The sequence below is a fragment of the Bubalus kerabau genome, chromosome 5, assembly GCF_029407905.1.
Source record: "Bubalus kerabau isolate K-KA32 ecotype Philippines breed swamp buffalo chromosome 5, PCC_UOA_SB_1v2, whole genome shotgun sequence".
In the NCBI taxonomy this organism is placed as follows: Eukaryota; Metazoa; Chordata; class Mammalia; order Artiodactyla; family Bovidae; genus Bubalus; species Bubalus kerabau.
Window position 1 is genome coordinate 50,326,236 of NC_073628.1, and position 19,189 is coordinate 50,345,424.

Below are 19,189 nucleotides of genomic sequence, written 5' to 3' on the forward strand. Positions count from 1 at the left end.
TTGAATCTATTTCGCACTTCCACTATAACCGCAAGTGATTTGATTTAGGTCATACCTGAATGGTCTAGTGGTTTTCCCTACTTTTTTCAATTAAATCTGAATTTGGCAGTAAGGAGTTCATGATCTGAGCCACAGTCAGCTCCTGGTCTTGTTTTTACTGACTGTATAGAGCTTCTCCATCTTTGGCTGCAAATAATATAATCAATCTGATTTCAGCCTTGACCATCTGGTGATGTCCGTGTATAGAGTCTTGTATTGTTGGAAGACAGTGTTTGCTATGACCAGTGCATTCTCTTGGCAAAACTAAGCCTTTGGACATGGTAGTGTTGGACTCACCTATTAGCCCTGGGATCTCACCCTATGCCATTGTGACTCTACTTCATCACATCGCCAAACAATTCTTCCTTGTGGGAAACATAAGAAGGCTGTTAAGACCTGAATGGTATGTTCACCACCCAGGGCATAAAACAGTTTCAAGCCTATGGTGCTTAAATTGGTTCTTTACCCAGAATCTCCTCATTGACCTCATGCTTTCCTTCTTGAAGGAAACCAAAATTGCTAGAAGTTTTACTACTAACTTTATTCAGTCATAGAAGTATCTCATACAGTGGAGGCTGCTGAGAAATGGTGTGGGAGGACGCACTTCATTTCTTGCTGGCCTTCACCACTGACTTGGTGACCTTGGCCGCAGCCACTGCCTTCTTCTCCACAGCCTTGATGACGCCAACAGCCACAGTTTGCCTCATGTCCCGCACAGCAAAATGGCCTGGAGGACAGAAGGAAGGAAAAGAGTGAGATTTCTGAAAAGAGACATGGAAGGCATGGCTCCATGGCCTCAGTCAGAAGTGCTTTTCCTCCCAGGACTTGGCAGCTATCCACCCCAGCTCACCTAGAGGCAGGTACTTGGAGAAGGTCTCCACACACATGGCCTTGCCAGGGACCATCTGCACAGTGGCCACATCGCCCGACTTCAGGGCCTTGGGATTGTCTTCCAGCTTCTTGCCTGAGCGGTGGTCAATCTTTTCCCTCAATTCAGCAAACCTGCAGGAGATGTGGGCTGTGTGACAGTTCAGCACCGGAGAATAGCCAGCTTGGATCTGTCCTGAATGATTCAGGACGATCACCTAGAGAGGGAGAGGAGGAGGATCACTGTTGGGACCTGTGAGCCAGGGCCAAGCCTCGAGCTGACTGGGGCTTCCACCAAAACCAGGACTGATTTCTCAGAGGCACATGCACCAAGGGCTCTGGCCTCCTGAGCGGCTCACCTGGGCCACAAAGCTGCCGGTCTCCATCGGGGGGTCATTCTTGCTGTCTCCAGCCACGTTGCCACGACGGATGTCCTTCACAGACACGTTCTTTACGTTGAAGCCCACGTTGTCCCTGGGCAGGGCCTCCCGCAGGGCCTCGTGGTGCATCTCCACAGACTTGACCTCAGTGGTGAGGCCACTGGGGGCAAAGGTGACCACCATGCCGGCCTTCAGGAAGCCGGTCTCCACTCGGCCCACAGGCACCGTGCCGATGCCTGCGTAGGAGAAGGGCAGGCGGTTAGAACCACTCCAGCCCCACCCGGTAAGAGCTGGCTTCCTGGGGATCAAGGGCCAAGGTCACCTACAGAGCTGGTAGGAAGTGCCAAACTCAATGACTGGCTGTTTCCTCTGCATATCAGATAAACTGGAAACTCTGGGGCTTTGGCACTGCTCACAAGTCAGGATCTGAAGCCCAGCAAGTCAGACAGTGGACCTCGTCCTCCAGTGGCATCTCCCCTCAGTCTGCCCAGCCCTGGCTCCTCACCTCCTATCTTGTACACGTCTTGTGGCGGCAGCCTCAGGGGCTTGTTTACTGGGGGAGGTGGGGGGAGGATGGAATCCAGAGCTTCCAGCAGGGTCACCCCGGTGGCGTTTCCCTCCTTCCGCTCAACCTTCCAGCCCTTGAACCAGGGCATCTGCAGGGACAGGAATGCAGTGAAGGGGGAGGCGAGGCAGGGGCCTGGCTCCCAGCATGCCCACCCCAGAACCAAGACCCGTTCTGCCCCCCGACCCGGCCGCCCATGGACCCCGCCTGCACTCACGTTGGTGCTGGGCTCCAGCATGTTGTTTGCGTGCCAGCCCAAGATGGGCACAAAGGCCACGGTCGCCGGATTGTAGCCGATCTTCCTGATGTAGGCGCTCACTTCCTTGGTGATCTCCTGGAAGCGCGCGGCGCTGTAGGCAGGCTCCGTCGAGTCCATTTTGTTGACTGCTACTATCAGCTGCTTCACACCCAAGGTGTAGGCGAGCAGCGCGTGCTCGCGAGTCTGCCGGTTCTCAAAGATGCCTGCCTCGAACTCGCCCACACCGCCAGCCACAGTGAGCAGAGCGCTGTCGGCCTGCGGGAGGCAGACATCGTGCGGGCAAGAGATTGGTTAGGGGAGGGGGCGCCGGATGTGCTGGGAGGCTGGCTAGAGCTTCTGGCGGGCAATGCCTGGCCCCTTGCAAGCTGGACACTCCCCAGAAACTGACAAATGCCTTCATTCCCCGGATGCTGCTGTGCGCAGAGGTCCTGCCTCCCACTTAAACTGTTACTCAGTCCCATACATGAGCTTTTGGTTCTTTTGTCAGGAGCCCCACAAGGTAATTTACTTGTCTGGGTGTCAGAAAATGTAGTCCCTGCCCCAGCCTGAAAGGAGGATGGTGTCTGGACCGCATTAGAGTCTATCTTCTGATTGGTCAGAACTGAAGGTCTGAGTGGATGAGGAAAACCTTCTAAGGCTTATGATGCACTTCCTCCCCAGGAAACAAAGCCTGAGTTTCCTCCCCTCCCTCTGCCAGACACCTCCCCTACAGTCCGCCCTGGTTCGAAAGGGAGGGGACTGGGAACAAGGGCTGCTTTACCTGGGAGGTGTCAGTGATCGTGTTCTTGATGAAGTCCCTGTGGCCTGGGGCATCAATGATGGTGATGTAGTACTTGCTGGTCTCAAACTTCCACAGGGAGATGTCGATGGTGATGCCACGCCCTCTCTCTGCCTTCAGTTTGTCCAGCACCCAGGGGTATTTGAAGGAGCCCTTACCCATCTGGGGAGGGGTGAGGAGTGAGGAGCGCGTTGATGGCGAGCAGCCGGATCTCTCCCAGGGGATTCAGCCACCGCTCCAAGACTTCACAGCGCATCCTGCTTCCACGCTGTGCCACCAGACCCAGCCAGGAGCGGACTGCCATTCCCAGCCCCCGCCACTCCTAGAGCCAACCCCGCGGGTGGGTGCCTCACCTCAGCTGCCTCCTTCTCAAACTTCTCAGTGGTCCTCTTGTCAGTCCCCCACACTTGTAGATGAGGTGCCCAGTGGTGGAGGACTTGCCAGAGTCCACGTGGCCGATGACCACGATATTGATGTGTGTCTTCTCTTTGCCCATTGCAGTGGTTGCTTCCTTCAGTCACTGCTCCACTGGAGCACGGGAGGGGAGGGTGGGGAGAGGGTGAGGCCCGGATGTCCCGGCAGGTGGGCTGCCTCTCACTACGCCTCCTCTCCTCCTACTCTGCCCTAGCACCCCCTCCCCACGTCATGGCCTAGCTCAGAGCCTGGGACACGGTGGCACCAACTGAAAAGTAAAGGACTTGCCAGGCTTGCACCCTGGCAAGGGTCACAGTCCCAGGGCTATAGCTGAGAATTCCAAGCGGCCCTGGCCCCTCCCTCCTTTGTCCTATGTGGGCCTTCCCTAGAACACGTGGGGGCTCAGCCATTCCCCCACATATCTCCCATCGTTCCAATTCCCCACCCAACACCACCCCCCCAGCCCATTCCATGTACAAGAAACCCTGCCATCCCATAGCCTGAAGGTGGTTTCCTGCCCCTTGCCAGCACCTACCTTCAGAGAAGAGGGAACAAAGGCGATCCAGCAGGAGCTGCAGCAGCCGTGACAATAGCGAATGGCTGTCTTACCTGCTGCTTTTATAAGCCCAGCCCTGGGCCTGCCTCTGGTTCCACCCAAATCTGACACCAGAGCTGGGTAGGGAATGCCACTCCCTACCCCCAAACCCAATTTTGCAGACTTTTTCTCTGACTGATTGGATATTCAGATGAAGAAAGCATGGATAGGTGAATGTGTGGGTAGAGTTGGGGAAGGGAAGATTTGGGAAATAAGAAAAAAATAAGAAGATAATAATGAATTCTGCATGGCATCAGACTTTGCATGTAACTTCCCAAGACTAAGGTGCTTTAATAGCTGTGGACTTTCATTCATTCATGCAGTGCACTGGGAAGTATAGTGCTCAATACCACCAGGGGCTGAGGACTCGGAATTAGGAAGCAGTCATGACGAGACTTTGTTGGGAAGAGCTCTCAGGCTCCCTGAGAGTCAGTGGTCCTTCTGGGGCTCCTTCCAGTCAGCAGTCCAGGACTGCTGGGGCGTGGGGAGGCACTTGCTTCGAGGCTGGACTGTGGCTACTTGGGGTTTTCTCTGAGGCTGAATATGTCCTCCTCCCTCCCCAGGAAGGCTCTTGGCAGTGCTCAGTCACTCAGCCAAGGCTGACGGCCTCCAGTTGCTCTCCACAGCCCTAGCCTGGGCCCAAGAGGCCAATACTCTAGACTTCGAGTTTCCCCATCCCACTGAGGCCCACCTCCTTGAGCATTGCCTGTTTCTTGTTCTTTTTTTTTTTTTTTTTTTTAAATATTTATTCTCTTTATCTATTTGGCTGTGCCAGGTCTTAGCTGTGGCATGCAGGATCTTTAGGTGTGTCATGTGGAATTTAGTTCCCCTACCAGAGATCGAACCCAGAACTTGCATTGGGAGTGTGGAGTCTTAGCCACTAGACCACTAGGAAAATTTCCCACTTCTTGTTCTTAAATCACCATTTTCACCTTTGTGCCTAAGGAATCAAAAAGCTGGAATGTCAGAGAAGATGGATCCTCAGAAAACATCTGTCTCTTTTCTCTCCTGATTTTATAGAAGAATCAAGGTCTAAGATGGTTAAAGTGAAACTGAAAGGGTTAGTCACTCAGTCATGTCCAACTCTGTGACTCCATGAACTGCAACCCACCAGGATCCTCTGTCCATAGAATTCTCTGGGCAAGAATACTGGAGTGGTGGCCATTCCCTTCTCCAGGAGATCTTCCTGACCCATGGATTAAACCCATGTCTCCTGCGTTGCAGGCAGATTCTTTACCATCTGAGCCACAAGGGAAGCCCAAGATGGTCAAAGGATTGTCCCAAGGTTCTGCAGTGTCTTGGTCCCCACGGTTAGTGTATTTCCCTCGTCCGGTCACCTTTCAGAAGAGAAGCGGCAGAGCCACTCATTCCGCAACATCTAGTGGAGCCCTGGGAGCTGTGACTGCTGTGGGAGTGCTGCAGCCCTCGTCTCTGAGGGGCTCACACTGGAAGGGAGACAAAGAAGCCATTTCAAAGTAACGAGTGAGTTGTGAGGGCTGTGAGTGAAGGTCTTTGGGGGGCTTCCCAAGCATGTGGGGAGAGGAGGACTGCTTCATAGAAATGTTTCAGCAAGATCACAGGCGTGGGCATCAGGCAGAGGGGCTTGTCAGGCAGAATAATCCGTTAAGGACAGTTCTGGACTCAGTTTGCCTGGAGGGAATGAGTGGAAGGAAACAATGGCTAAAGAGATAAAAGGGGAAGATCATCATGCATTAATTGCTCAGAGTTTAATTTTCCTAAACTGTAAGTCTAATTATGTAATCCCCTGGCTTGAATCTCTTGATTACTCTTTATTGTCCTCAGGGGGAAAATTACTGTTCCTTCAGTGAGGAGAGGCTCCAAGAGGCTGAGGCTGGAGTCAGAAAACCCCTTAGGAGGCCACTGCAGGAGTCCTGGAAGAAGGGGATACGTCTCAGCCAGGGGGTGCAGCTGACGCATGTTCCACATAAATACAGGGGGATTCAGAAGTTGGGGCGGGGACCAGAAGTGCCAACAGAAGCACTTGCCATCAAGATGGGGAACACATGCCTTTGTCAGCATCTTCTCTCTCATCCCAAAGTCAAGCTCAAGCCTTTGATACAGCACTAGAGGACCCTACAGTTAACTCTAATGCAGGGGTCCCCAGCCCCTGGGCCATAGACCAATGCCAGTCCTCAGTCTGATAGGAATCGAGCTGCACAGCAGGAGGCGAGCAGCAGGTGGCCCGCGGGTGATGCTTCACCCACCGCTCCTCAGGGCCTGTCACTCCCTGCCCCTCACAATGCCACCTGAACCATCCCCCACGACACCCCCAGTTCCATCCGTAGAAAAGCTGCCTTCCACCAGGCCAGTCCCTGGTGCCAAAAAGGTTGGGGACCACTGCGAGAGTCGGAGTCTAGACCCCTTCCTGAGTCTCCAGCCCTTCCATCCAGAGCAATTGAGCTCACTCCCTGATCTGGATCTGAAGTTCCCTAGTCTTACTATCAGTCTTGCTATGAGTCTTACTAGTTATGATGAGATAATCTGTCTTGTTTGAGCCTCTTTGAAATAGCACAAAGGCAAATCAGGCGTGTAACGGAATTTCACCTCAGAATCAGGTAGACCTGAGTCTACATTCTGCCTCCTCTACTTCCTATGCTATGCTATGCTAAGTCACTTCAGTCGTGTCTGACTCTGTGCGACCCCATAGACGGCAGCCCACCAGGCTCCCCCATCCCTGGGATTCTCCAGGCAAGAACACTGGAGTGGGTTCCTCTACTTCCTAGCTGTGGGAATCGACTGTCTCTGAGCTTCTGTCTCCTCATCTGTAACATGGGGGTAATTCTTGCCTCCCGCTTTCTTGAGCAGTGAACTCAGTCATCCTGCGCAGTTCCTGGCATGTGGCAAGTGATCCATAGCCAGTGTCTCCTCTGGTCCTGTCTTCCTCTCCCTGCCTTGTGTTGCCAGACTCTGCTCACTGAGAGCCAAGTGCTACACAGGCCAAACAATTTGCCCAAGGTCACAGAGCACATTAGTGAAGAAATAGGAGGATATCCCTCCATCTCCTGGTTTCCAGGCTTCTGCTGAGCCAGACTGTCTCCTCATTAAGAATTATTATTGTTATGCTTCTTCCATTTAAGCCATTTACATAGTATCTCTGTAGTCTTGGCTGACTCTGAACTTAAGGAATAATCAGAATGAAGAGGTTTTCTGACATTGAAATCAGCTGAAGGGTAAGTGCTCCTGATAGACTGACTTTCCCAGCTAGTGTAATTGGCAGTTGCTAGAAAAATATTCCCATTATTTACAAATTTGAAGGGCCCTGGCAATTCATTATCATTTTATTAGAAATAGTATTTACAATGTATAAACATAAAGTCATCAGGGTTTCTGGAACAAGATGGTTAAGAATTAGAATGAATCTATACTGACTGTAATGCAGGCCTCAGATGAGTTAGGATGAAATAAAATCATTTAGAACGATAAGCTCAATACAATGAGACAAATGAAGTTACATGGTCAAGATGTGCTTGTTGGGCAACTGCATAAATACAAGAAGGGGTGACTTTGTAGTGAAAAGTTACTCCAGGGAGGGTTGCTTCCTAAAAAAAGCTAGACTATGTGGTCAATGTTGGCATATGAACTAAATATGTCTATTAATTAATTTACCTATTAACCAAAACCCCTTGGTCTTTATAGTTAGTGAGCAAAGGTATAGCTATGAGATCACCCCATTTTATTCAAGTTTCTAGAGACAGACTCCATTACAAACATAAACTGAGTCTGCACAACAGTATCAGTATTATATATATATATTTTTTTTTTCATTTGTTTTAGTGAAATTTAGTACTTTGGCCACCTGATGCAAAGAGCCAACTCAATAGAAAGATCCTGATGCTGGGAAAGATTGAAGGCAAAAGGAGAAGGAGTTGGCAGAGGATGAGATGTTTAGATAGCATCACCAACTCAATGGACGTGAATTTGAGCAAATTCTGGGAAATAGTGGAGAACAGAGGAGCCTGGCATGTTACAGTCCATGGGATTACAAAGAGTCAGACAGGATTTAGTGACTGAACAACAGCAAAGTTGATTTACAATGTTGTGTTAATTTCTACTGTAGAGCAAAGTGATTCAGAAATGCCTGTAAAAACATTCTTTTTCATGTCCTTTTCCATTATAGTTTATCACAGGATATTGAATATAATACCCTGTGCTATACAGTAGGAACTTTTGTTTATTTGTTCTCTGTTATTATCAGTATCCAGGGAAGCTCAGTATACTTTAGAAGAAAGCCACAAAATGAAATGAACTGAGTTAGTGATGAATGAAATGAGTTAGTGATGGGGAACTTTGAAGGTAAAGTTTCAACACCTTAAATTTAGTCACACAGAGAAAGACATGTATGACATCACTTAAATGTGGAGTCTGAAATATGACACAGATGTACTTATCTACAAAACAAAAGCAGACACACCGATGGAGAGAACACTCTTGAGGTTGCCAAGTTGGAGGAGAAGTGGGGCGGCAATGAAGGGGGAGTTTGGGGTTAGCAGGTGCAGACTAGCACATATAGAATGGATAAGCTACATGGTCCTCCTCTATAGCGCAAGGAGCTATATACAAAAGCCTGTGATAAACCACAGTGAAAAGGAAGATAAAAGAGAATGTACACATGTGTATAACTGAATCACTCTGCCATACAACAGAAATTCACACATTGAAAGTCAAACTATACTTTGATTAAAAATTTTAAAAATTGAAAAAAGAATTGTTTTGACTTAGTTTAGTCCCATTTCAAGCGTGTACATGAGAAGCAGGGAAAGCTGAGTTTCCCAGCATCTGATCACCTGAATAAGGAGATATCCAGTTTGCAGACCTGCAAACATAGGAAATCAAATCCTAAGTAGGATGGAGTTATTTCTTGCACAGATGCTTATAGAGCACATTTTCTGCAGTGGTCTTGAAGCATATGGCAGATTGGGGTGTCTGCTGTCCCCGCCTCAACAGCAGAAGGGGGAGGCAACACCAGGCTCACCCACCCCACACCCCAGGAGCTGGAGTCCTGGCCTGGAGGGGACAAAGCACCGAATGTTGGAGAAACTCTAAGTTAGTGATTTTCCACTCAAATAATTCTTGCTTAGATGGGGAATGGAGACAAGAGGAGAAGGTCCTTTTCTTTATGTTCCAGAGCTTGACAACTTAAGGGGAAACGGACAGTGGAGGAAGCTCTGGTCATGTCCTATTAACATGGAAACCCTTCCCTCAACTCTGAGCATCATTCATTCAACAAATATTTCTGGAGCACGTTGTGTTACTGCATCTCCACCTCAAAGCTGCTTTTGCCTAACTCCCATTTCACAGATGGCTGAGATAGGTAAAATCAATTGTCCAAACCACACAACCAACGTGTGGGCAGGAGCAGGGGTGGAATTTTAATCCAGACATGTTCCTTTCTCTTTTTCTAGGGCTTATTTCTTTTTATTCATTCAGTTTTCACCGCACTGGGTCTTCGCCGCCGCGAACCTTCTCCAATTGCAGCAAACGGGCTTCTCCTCGTGGCGGCTCCCCTCGTTCAGAGCACACGTTCCAGCTGCATGGGCTTCAGTAATTGCAGCACACAGGTTTGGAAGTTGTGTCACATGGGATTAGTTGCCCTGTGGCATGTGGGATCTTTCCAAACCAGGGATCAAACCTGTGTCCTCTACGTTGGCAGACGTACTGGAGCGCCAGGGAAGCCCCCAAAATGAGTTCCTCTCTAAAAACAACATACTTAGGATAGCCAGGATATGTTGCCTCCTGGAAGTCCCCTGGCTTCATTCTGGTGCCGTTGCTCATCTTAGATGTGGAAACTGAGACTCAGGCAAGTCCTCCTCTGTCTGATTTGAATCCACAAACATTTACGTGTCAGTCATGGTTCACGAAGGACCTGCACCTCTAGGAATTCCCAGGCCAGCTGATTTGACACATTCCCAGTCTCGGGTAGCACACTCACACCCACACACAGTTAGGCTCTCACGTACAGAGATCTGTGCACAGGCAGTGGAAGCACAAGCCTTCAGTACACCTTGCTGACTGACTTGATCACAGGTGCCTCTACTGAACATTTGTCCAACAAAGGAAGACCCCAGTAATATTTATTTATGTAATTGCTTTTCTTTCCCAGTGCTCTAGGGGTGACATCTCTCTGCCAAGACTGCAGTTAATTTGAAGGCTCCCAATCTCTCCTCACTTTGGATCATAAGCCATATAGCAGTATAAATCCAAACACATGTGAGCTCTAAACTTCAGCCCAGAGGCAGGACAGGGCACAGGACTGTTGCTGTTGTTCAGATACTCAGTCGTGTCCGACTCTTTGTGACCCCATGGACTGCAGCACAGCATGCTTCCCTGTCCACCACCAACTCCCAGAGCTTGCTCAAACTCTTGTACATTGAGTTGGTGATGCCATCCAACCATCTCATCCTCTGGCACCCCCTTCTCCTCCTGTCTTCAATCTTGCCCAGCATCAGGGTCTTTTCAAATGAGTCAGCTCTTCACAACAGGTGGCTAAAGTATTGGAGCTTCAGCTTCTGCATCACCCCTTCCAGTGAATATTCAGGATTGATTTCCTTTAGGATGGACTGGTTTGATCTCTTTGCAGTCCAAGGGACTCTCAAGGGTCTTCTCTTTTGAACACCACAGTTCAAAAGCATCAATTCTTCAGTGCTCAGCTTTCTTTATATTCCATCTCTTACATCCATACATGACTACTGGAAAAACCATAGCTTTGACTAGACAGACCTTTATCAATGAAGTAACATCTCTGCTTTTTAATATGCTGTCTAGGTTTATCATAACTTTTCTTCTGAGTAGCAAGTGTCTTTTAACTTCATGGCTGCAGTCACCATCTGCAATGATTTTAGAGCCCAAGAAAATAAAGTCTGTCACTGTTTCCACTGTTTCCCCATCTATTTGCCATGAAGTCATGGGACTGGATTCCTTGATCTTAGTTTTCTGAATGTTGAGTTTTAAGCCAACTTTTTCACTCTCCTCTTTCAGTTTCACCAAGAGGCTCTTTAGTTCTTCGATTTCTGCCATAAGGGCAGTGTCATCTGCATAACTGAGGTTATTGATGATTCTCCTGGCAATCTTGACTCCAGCTTTCTTCCAGCCCAGCGTTTCTCATGATGTACTCTGCATATATGTTAAATAAGCAGGGTGACAATATACAGTCTTGACATACTCCTTTCCCAATTTTGAACCAGTCTGTTGCTCCATGTTTGCTTCTAACTGTTGCTCTTGACCTGCATGCAGGTTTCTCAGGAGGCAGGTAAGGTGGTCTGGTATCCCCATCTCTGTAAGAATTTAAAGAGCACAGGATGGAGAACAGTGTGGAGATTCCTTAAAAATCTGGAAGTAGAACTGCCATGCGACCCAGCAATCCCACTGCTGGGCATACACACCAAGGAAACCAGAACTGAAAGAGACACGTGGACCCCAATGTTCATCACAGCACTGTTTATAATAGCCAGGACATGGAAGCAACCTAGATGTCCATCAGCAGACGAATGGATAAGAAAGCTGTGGTACATATACACAATGGACTATTACTCAGCTATTAATAAGAATGCATTTGAATCAGTTCTAATGAAGTGGATGAAACTGGAGCCTATTATACAGAGTGAAGTAAGCCAGAAAGAAAAGCACCAATACAGTATACTAACGCATATATATATGGAATTTAGAAAGATGGTAATGACGACCCTATATGTGAGACAGAAAAAGAGACACAGATGTAAAGAACAGTCTTTTGGACTCTGTGGAAGAGGGAGAGGGTGGGATGATCTGAGAGAATAGCATTGAAACATGTATATTATCATATGTGAAAGAGATCACCAGTCCAGGCTCGATGCATGAGACAGGGTACTCAGGGCCAGTGCACTGGGATGACCCTGAGGGATGGGATGGGGAGGGAGGTGGGAGGGAGGGTCAGGATGGGGAACACATGTACATCTGTGGCTAGTTCATGTCAATGTATGGCAAAACCACTACAATATTGCAAAGTAATTAGCCTCCAATTAAAATTAAAAATACATAAATAAATAAAAATTTAAAAATAAAATAAAGAGCACAGGATGGAGACTGAAACTGTCAAGGGTGCTCCTTCTCCAGGCCCACATCCCTCTCAGAGAAGTGTCCCAGAGGAATAACTGGGGCACAGGAGCGGCTTTTTTCATCTGTGGTTCATCAGGGACAGAGAAGGAAATAGGCTGATGTGAAATAGGTGGTGCTGGGGTGGTGGCTGGAAGAAGGATACACAAAGTTAAATGTCCCAAAGGGTTTCTTTTTGAAGACAGCAAGTCTGAGAAGTCAGCGCAGGAATCCAGCATAAAACTGCTGATTCATTCTTGCATTCATGTAACAATGCAAAAGTACATATTTTCAATTGTCACTTTTTTCACTGTGAAGTGTGTGTTGTTGTTATTTAGTCCCTAAATCATGTCTGACTCTTTTGCAGCCTCATGGACCTTTAGCCCACCGGTTCCTCACAGTTTCTTCACCTGTGGAATAGGACTGATGACCATTCTGCCCTTACCCTCCACTGCTCCTTAGGAGAATCAGATAATGGGTTGGAAATGAAACTGTAAGCTTCAGAAAGGACCCACAGAGTAACTATGCTCAGAGTGAGTACAGACTGAGAACTTTAAACTTCTGCACTGCTGGCAAAAATAAATGTTACCTTCAAAGCAGTGGAGGAGAAAAGTGACTATGTAAATATCATCAGGAGCTTCTGGTTTTTTTTTGTTTGTTTTTTGTTTTTGGATGGGTGCTAAGGGATCTTGACGAACTTATTCATTGCTGTCTCCAAGATGTCATTCACAGTGATTTGCATTGAGTGCATTAATAAAGGATCAAAGGAAGTGTTCAGATGTCTATTGTATCCATTCATCAGTTACTATTTAAAACACCTTATATATCTGAACTCATGGTGTTAGCCCTTGAATACATATATGTTTTATGACTACCTTGGTTTGCTTTGGAAATCATTTCATGTGGTCCACTGAGGGTTAGTAAGATACAGAAAAAAAAAAAACATTAGAGGGTAAAAGAAGGTTCTCCTTCCTTTGGGATGCTCCTAAGGCAAGTGCACACTCTTCCTTACCTCTTCAGATACACATCTATCCTAATCCAGACGTTAATGCTCCAGAGTTGACAGTACATTAGGTGAGCAACTGAAATATTATCCTGAGAAATGTCAGATTCCACTGCATAGTGTTTATAATTTAACTGTTATTTAGCATTTATGGATAACACACATACTTGCAAATTGTTTTACAATCATTTTATAGTTGCTCTGTGAGAGATAATTAAAGCAAAACCACTTTAAGTGGAGCTACTCAGAGGGACAAATTTGTGCCAATAATGTGCTTATATAAATGCAAATTATCAGGAGTCTTAATACAGTGAAAACTGCTTAAATCATTTTTCATGGGACCAATATGTAAATATAATAGTTCCCTGATTTATAGAGCACTTTTCTTCCTAAAAGATAAATATACCTATCTAGCCATGCATTACTTAACAGAGCTTCCCAAATCCCAGAGGAAATCCATTCATTTACTGATCCTTTCAACCATATCCTACAACAACACCCAGCCCATAGTAGGTCCTTAATTTTTAACAACTGAATGAATGAATGAGGAACTGTTTTCACAAGGCCATAAGCATCTGTAGCCTTCACACAGAGAATGAGAGTGTGGAGGGGGATGGTCATTAAAAGGTCAAGGTTACCACCTCTGGTGAAGCACTGAAGTAGTCAAGAGACTTGGCAAGAACAGAAGGAATGAAAACTGAAGGAAGGAAGGTAAGGTTTAGGCAGGTGAGTGGAGGCTATTGTCTGAATGTGGAGGAAAGCTATTTTCCTAACCCTCAGAAAATGAAACTGAGAAAGAAGAAACAATGAGAAAATGCATTCGTAACTGGTGAAGTTAATGTCCTGGAGAAGTAGCCCCAGCTGAACAATAATCTGTACATTTTAAGTACCTGAGAAGCTGATAACATTGTAATCTCGGGAGAATGGTGTCCTCATTAGCATAGGATGAGGCAGCAGCCTCATTAAAGGTGAGAACAGAGCAGTCCATGCCTCAGATTCTATGGGACCCTGTTTCCTATGAGGGCAAAAACTTGCAGCAGAGTTCACTGCAGGTATTTGATTGGGGAACCCTTTTTAGGAGGTACACTATTAACCACTTATGGAACTAATGTACTGAGGAATATACTTTGGAAAATAATGGTTTAGAGCATAGAAAAATAGGGCAAAAGAGCAGTTCCCATGGAGGTCATATTTCTTATAAAGAAACAAATCACATTCTTGTTTATCTTTGGCACTTAACAATCACAAGAGATGACCCCAAACCTTAAATCCTCAGACTTCTGAATACTCTATATAACATATGTACATATAGACATATGCTTATTATCAAACTATGTACATATGGGATATAATATAGTATGACTATAACTGGGACGTTGAAATGACCCCTTCAAAGTGGTTCTGTGGACTGTAACTCACCAGGCTCCTCTGTCCATGGAATTTCCCAGGCAAGAATATTGGAGTGGGTTGCTATTTCCCACTCCAAGGGATCTTTCTGACCAAGGCATCAAACTTGCATCTCCTGAGTCTCTGAGCCACCTGGGAAGCCTAAGATCCCACATTCATTCTGGCCAAAAAAATATTAAAAAAAAAAAAAAAGAGAGAGAGGGAAATGATGGTGATGATGGAAGAAAAAGGAATTCATAAAAGAATATGGAGTGACGTAACAATATAAAAATACCCTAAAGGAAGAAGAGGAAACTTAACCAAAACTTTATACTGATGGTGGAAAATGATGAAATACACTTATGACTTTAACAATTCTGGGACAAAATTGTTAAAAAGAAGAGGCTCTGGAGTCAGATCACTTGGGCAAAGCCTCACTCTCCTACTTCCTAGATAAATGACTTTCAACCAGTTAAACTTTCTTAAGCCTCGGTTTGCTACATAAAATTGAAATAACGATATATCTGCCCTCTTACATTTGCTTTGATCCTTTCATGGGAGAATTTGTAGAATGGCACCTGGTATGTATTAAACTCTCAATAACTGATGGTTTTATTATACCTCCCTTCTCAACAAATCTTTTATGCTTCCAAAGCTAGTTCCTACCAACCTCCCTCAGTTAAACAGGTCTTGAAAGAGAAAGAAGCCCATTTTGGTGATGGAGACATCAATGCTACTTTCAAATCATTTTATAAATGAGGTAGACTTGAAAAGTCCCATAGCGCAGTGCTGATTGAGGACATAGTAACATGCTTCATTCCATGGGGTCCCACACGACTTTGTGACTCAACAACAACAAGGTGTTCAATGAACAAGGTGTTATAACATAAATCAGTGTAATTGCACAATGAACAAGAAAGGACAGAGGCAAATTCACCCCAATTCTTAACCAATTTGCATGACCAAAGAATAACCCGTGATCTGCAGATGTGGGCAGAACTCACATGTGACCCACTGCTGGGAAGATGACCTGTGTACTGAAAACCAGTCCAGGCACCCCAGGAGTAGGAGAGTCATAGATCATTTGAGGGGACAGAGTGAAGGGAAAGCAGCTGGTGAGACCTTCAGGGCAGCAGGTGACAAGAGGAGCCTCCCTGCTGATGTTGGGGAGATACAGCCTAGTGTTACATACTTGGTGCATCTCAGTATCTATTCACATGAAAGGAGAGGCACCCGTGGGCAGTCCCAGCATCACCTGTAAAAAAAATCATATCTGCTATTGCTTTGGGCTTCCTGGTGGCCCAGGGTTACAGCTGCCTGCAATGCAGGATGCACAGGTTCAATCTCTGGGTCAGGAAGATCCCCTGGAGAAGGAATGGCAACCCACTCTAGTATTTTTGCCTGGGAAATCCCTTAGACAGAGGAGCTTGGCAGGCTGCAGTCCATGGGGTCACAAAGAGTGGGAAACAACTTAGCAACTGAGCACACACCCACTATCGCTTTAGAGCAGAGTCTGGCAAACAAGGGCCTGTGAGCCAAATCTGGCCTGCATCAGCTTTCTGTGTGCCCATGTGCAAAGAATGACTTTTATGTTTTAAAATGATTAAGAAAAATGATAATTCATAGTATGTGAAAATCAGATGACATTCAACTTCAGTGTCCATAATTAAAATTTAATTGGAACACAGCCACATCCATTCATTTACCTGTGTCAATGGCTGCTTTGGGACACATCAGCTGAGTGAGTGGTTGCAGTTCAGTCAGTTCAGTTCAGTCGCCCAGTTGTGTCCAACCCTGCGGCCCAATGGACTGCCGCACGCCAGGCTTCCCTGTCCATTACCAACTCCTGGAGTTTACTCAAACTCATGTCCATCTAGTCGGTGATGCCATCCAACCATCTCATCCTCTGTCGTCCCCTTCTCCTCCTGCCTTTAATCTTGCTCGGCATCAGGGTCTTTTCCATTGAGTCAGTTCTTTGCATCAGGTAGCCAAAGTATTGGAGTTTCAGCTTCAGCATTGGTCCTTCCAACGAATATTCAGGACTGATTCCCTTTAGGATGGACTGGTTGGATCTCCTTACTGTCCAAGGGACTCTCAAGAGTCTTCTCCAACACCACAGTTCAAAAGCATCAATTCTTCGGCCCTCAGCTTTCTTTATAGTTCAACTCCCACATCCATACATGACTACTGGAAAAACCAAAGCTTTGACTAGACAGACCTTTGTTGGCAAAGTAATGTCTCTGCTTTTTAATATGCCGTCTTTCTTCCAAGGAGCAAGCATCTGTTAATTTCATGGCTCCAGTCACCATCTGCAGTGATTTTGGAGCCCCCCCAAATAAAGTCTCTCGCTGTTTCCATTGGGCTTCCCTGATGGCTCAGAAGGTAAAGCATCTTCCTGCAATGCAGGAGACCTGGGTTCGATCCCTGGGTCAGGAAGATCCCCTGGTGAAGGAAATGGCAACCCACTGCAGTACTCTTGCCTGGAAAATCCCATGGACAGAGAAGCCTGGTAGACTACAGTCCATGGGATCTCAAAGAGTCAGACACGACTGAGCAACTTCACTTCTTCTGTTTCCACTGTTTCCCCATCTATTTGCCATAAAGTAATGGGACCAGATGCCATGATCTTAGTTTTCTGAATGTTGAGTTTAAAGCCAACTTTTTCACTCTCCTCTTCACTTTCATCAGGAGGCTTTTTAGTTCTTGTGCTTGCAACAGGCCCACAAATCTTGAACTATTAACTATCTGGACTTTTATAAATAAGTTTGACTGCTTTCAAGCATTGTACTTTTTACTGTTTTCCCATTCATTCATCAGACATTCTTGAGCATCACAGGGAATAAGGAGACTGAGATCCAGGGATGCGGGAAGAAAAGATGAAACCAAGACATCCACAGTGCTTTAACAGAGAGATAACACACAACTCGGGTAATTCTAACTGGAGGTGAGGAAATAGGAGGGTTTGGTGAACATTTCAGGAAAGAGATTCTCAAACATAACAATCACACAATGACCAGACTATTACTGTTTTTTGTTTGTTTGTTTATTTTTGGCAGCACTGTGCATGGCATGTGGCATGCAGGATCTTACTTCTCTGACCAGGGATCAAACCCATGCCCCTTGCAGTGGAAGAATGGAGTCTTAACCACTGGACGGCCAAGGAAACCCCAGATCATTACTGTTTTGCAGATAGAGAGAGCACAGAGAGGCCAATGGCTTGCTGAGGGTCAGTTGCATAAGCTGGATCAGGACAAGGCCAGAATCTACTTTCAGGCTTCCCTATTCCAGGCCCATGTGACCTACCTATGAAAGAAGGCTATGTGAGATCAAAGGAAAAGGCATCTGTGTGGTAGGGTGGGAGAGCAAGCAGAGGGGAAACACGAGGTGACTGTCTCAAGGAGCAGGTAAGATACAGTCACAGGACAACCAGGGCTTGTGGTGCAGAACAAGGTGCCTTCTGAATGACCATTTGAGAAGGCAGCCAATTTCTGGTCCAGAAGTAACTCTCCTCTGAGAACTGTGTGGGCTTTATTTCAGGAATACTGATGCCAAAGCCTGGGTTTTGGTACGTGCTTTGAAATCACTGGGACTATCCCAAGTTTGCAGTCTGGTTTATTTCCATCACTCTGATTTGGGACACATCCATAGAAGCTTGGGAAGGGGGAGCATTGTCCTTTCATTTAGCCATGTTCCAACCATTTTTGTTTTGCTTAGCAAACGTGTTAAACTTACACTGTATGTTGGCAACTGTTACATTACTTCATTTCAATAAATCGTGGTTACTAGTGAATGGCAGTTGGGTTGAGCAGAGAAGTGTTTGTTTCAGTTTATTCTCATAAGGACCCTGTGAAATACAGGTTTGTAAGTTTGGAAAGGAAGATCAGGATGAGAATGGAGGAGGAAAAGAGAATTGATATTCATTGAGCACCAGTTACAGAGTTCAAAAGGTGTTTTCATTTTTTGCTGTTATGAATAATGCTGCATAGAATCATACTAAAATAAAAATATTTTTGTCATTCAAAAATATTTATTAATTGTTGATTAGTATTGACACTACCTGAACCCTTCCTACAGCAGGGGTTTCTGAATGTCTCCTGGGATAGGGCATATAGCAATTTGATACTGAGCATGACCTTAGTAATGGTCTCCCTTTCACCCCGCCCACACACAATAGAAAACGTGAGCATCTTTTGAATATATGTAGCTGGGGAGTTAATACTCTGGAGGCTCCACACTCCGCGTCCACCTCCAGGCTTTCCTCCCTTCTGTCCCCAATCCTACTTCTCCCAGTCCATCCCTGACGGTTAGACTGCCCCCTGGGGGTCCCTAGAGCTACGACCAGTGAGTCTACTGCCTGAGAACAGGAAAGGACTTCTCTGCTTTCACTTTGGGACTCGGGTTTTTCCATTCTAACAATAAAGCTCTACTCAGGCGGACTAGAGCATTTTCGGGCAGTCAATATATTTGCTAATTAAAGTTTACAGCATGTAAAAAATTCACCTTTAGGGAACTTTGATTCCCCCCCAGTCTGGGTCCCTTGATGTCATTTATTATTATTTTTTAAATTATTATTATTATTTTAATTTTTTTATTATTATTTTTTACTTTACAATATTGTATTGGTTTTACCATACATCAACATGCATCCGCCATGGGTGTACACGTGTTCCCCATCCTGAACCCCCCCTCCCACCTCCCTCCCCAGACCATCCCTCTGGGTCATCCCAGTGCACCAGCCCCAAGCTTCTTGTATCCTGCATCGAACCTGGACTGGAGATTCGTTTCTTATATGATATTATACATGTTTTAATGCCA

General features: G+C 46.1%; 1 pseudogene; it reads right to left on the reverse strand.

The window, feature by feature from the left end:
* Positions 1–559: 559 nt before the first annotated feature.
* Positions 560–3,896, reverse strand: LOC129653859 (elongation factor 1-alpha, oocyte form-like; annotated as a pseudogene).
* Between the last annotated feature and the right edge of the window lie 15,293 nt (positions 3,897–19,189).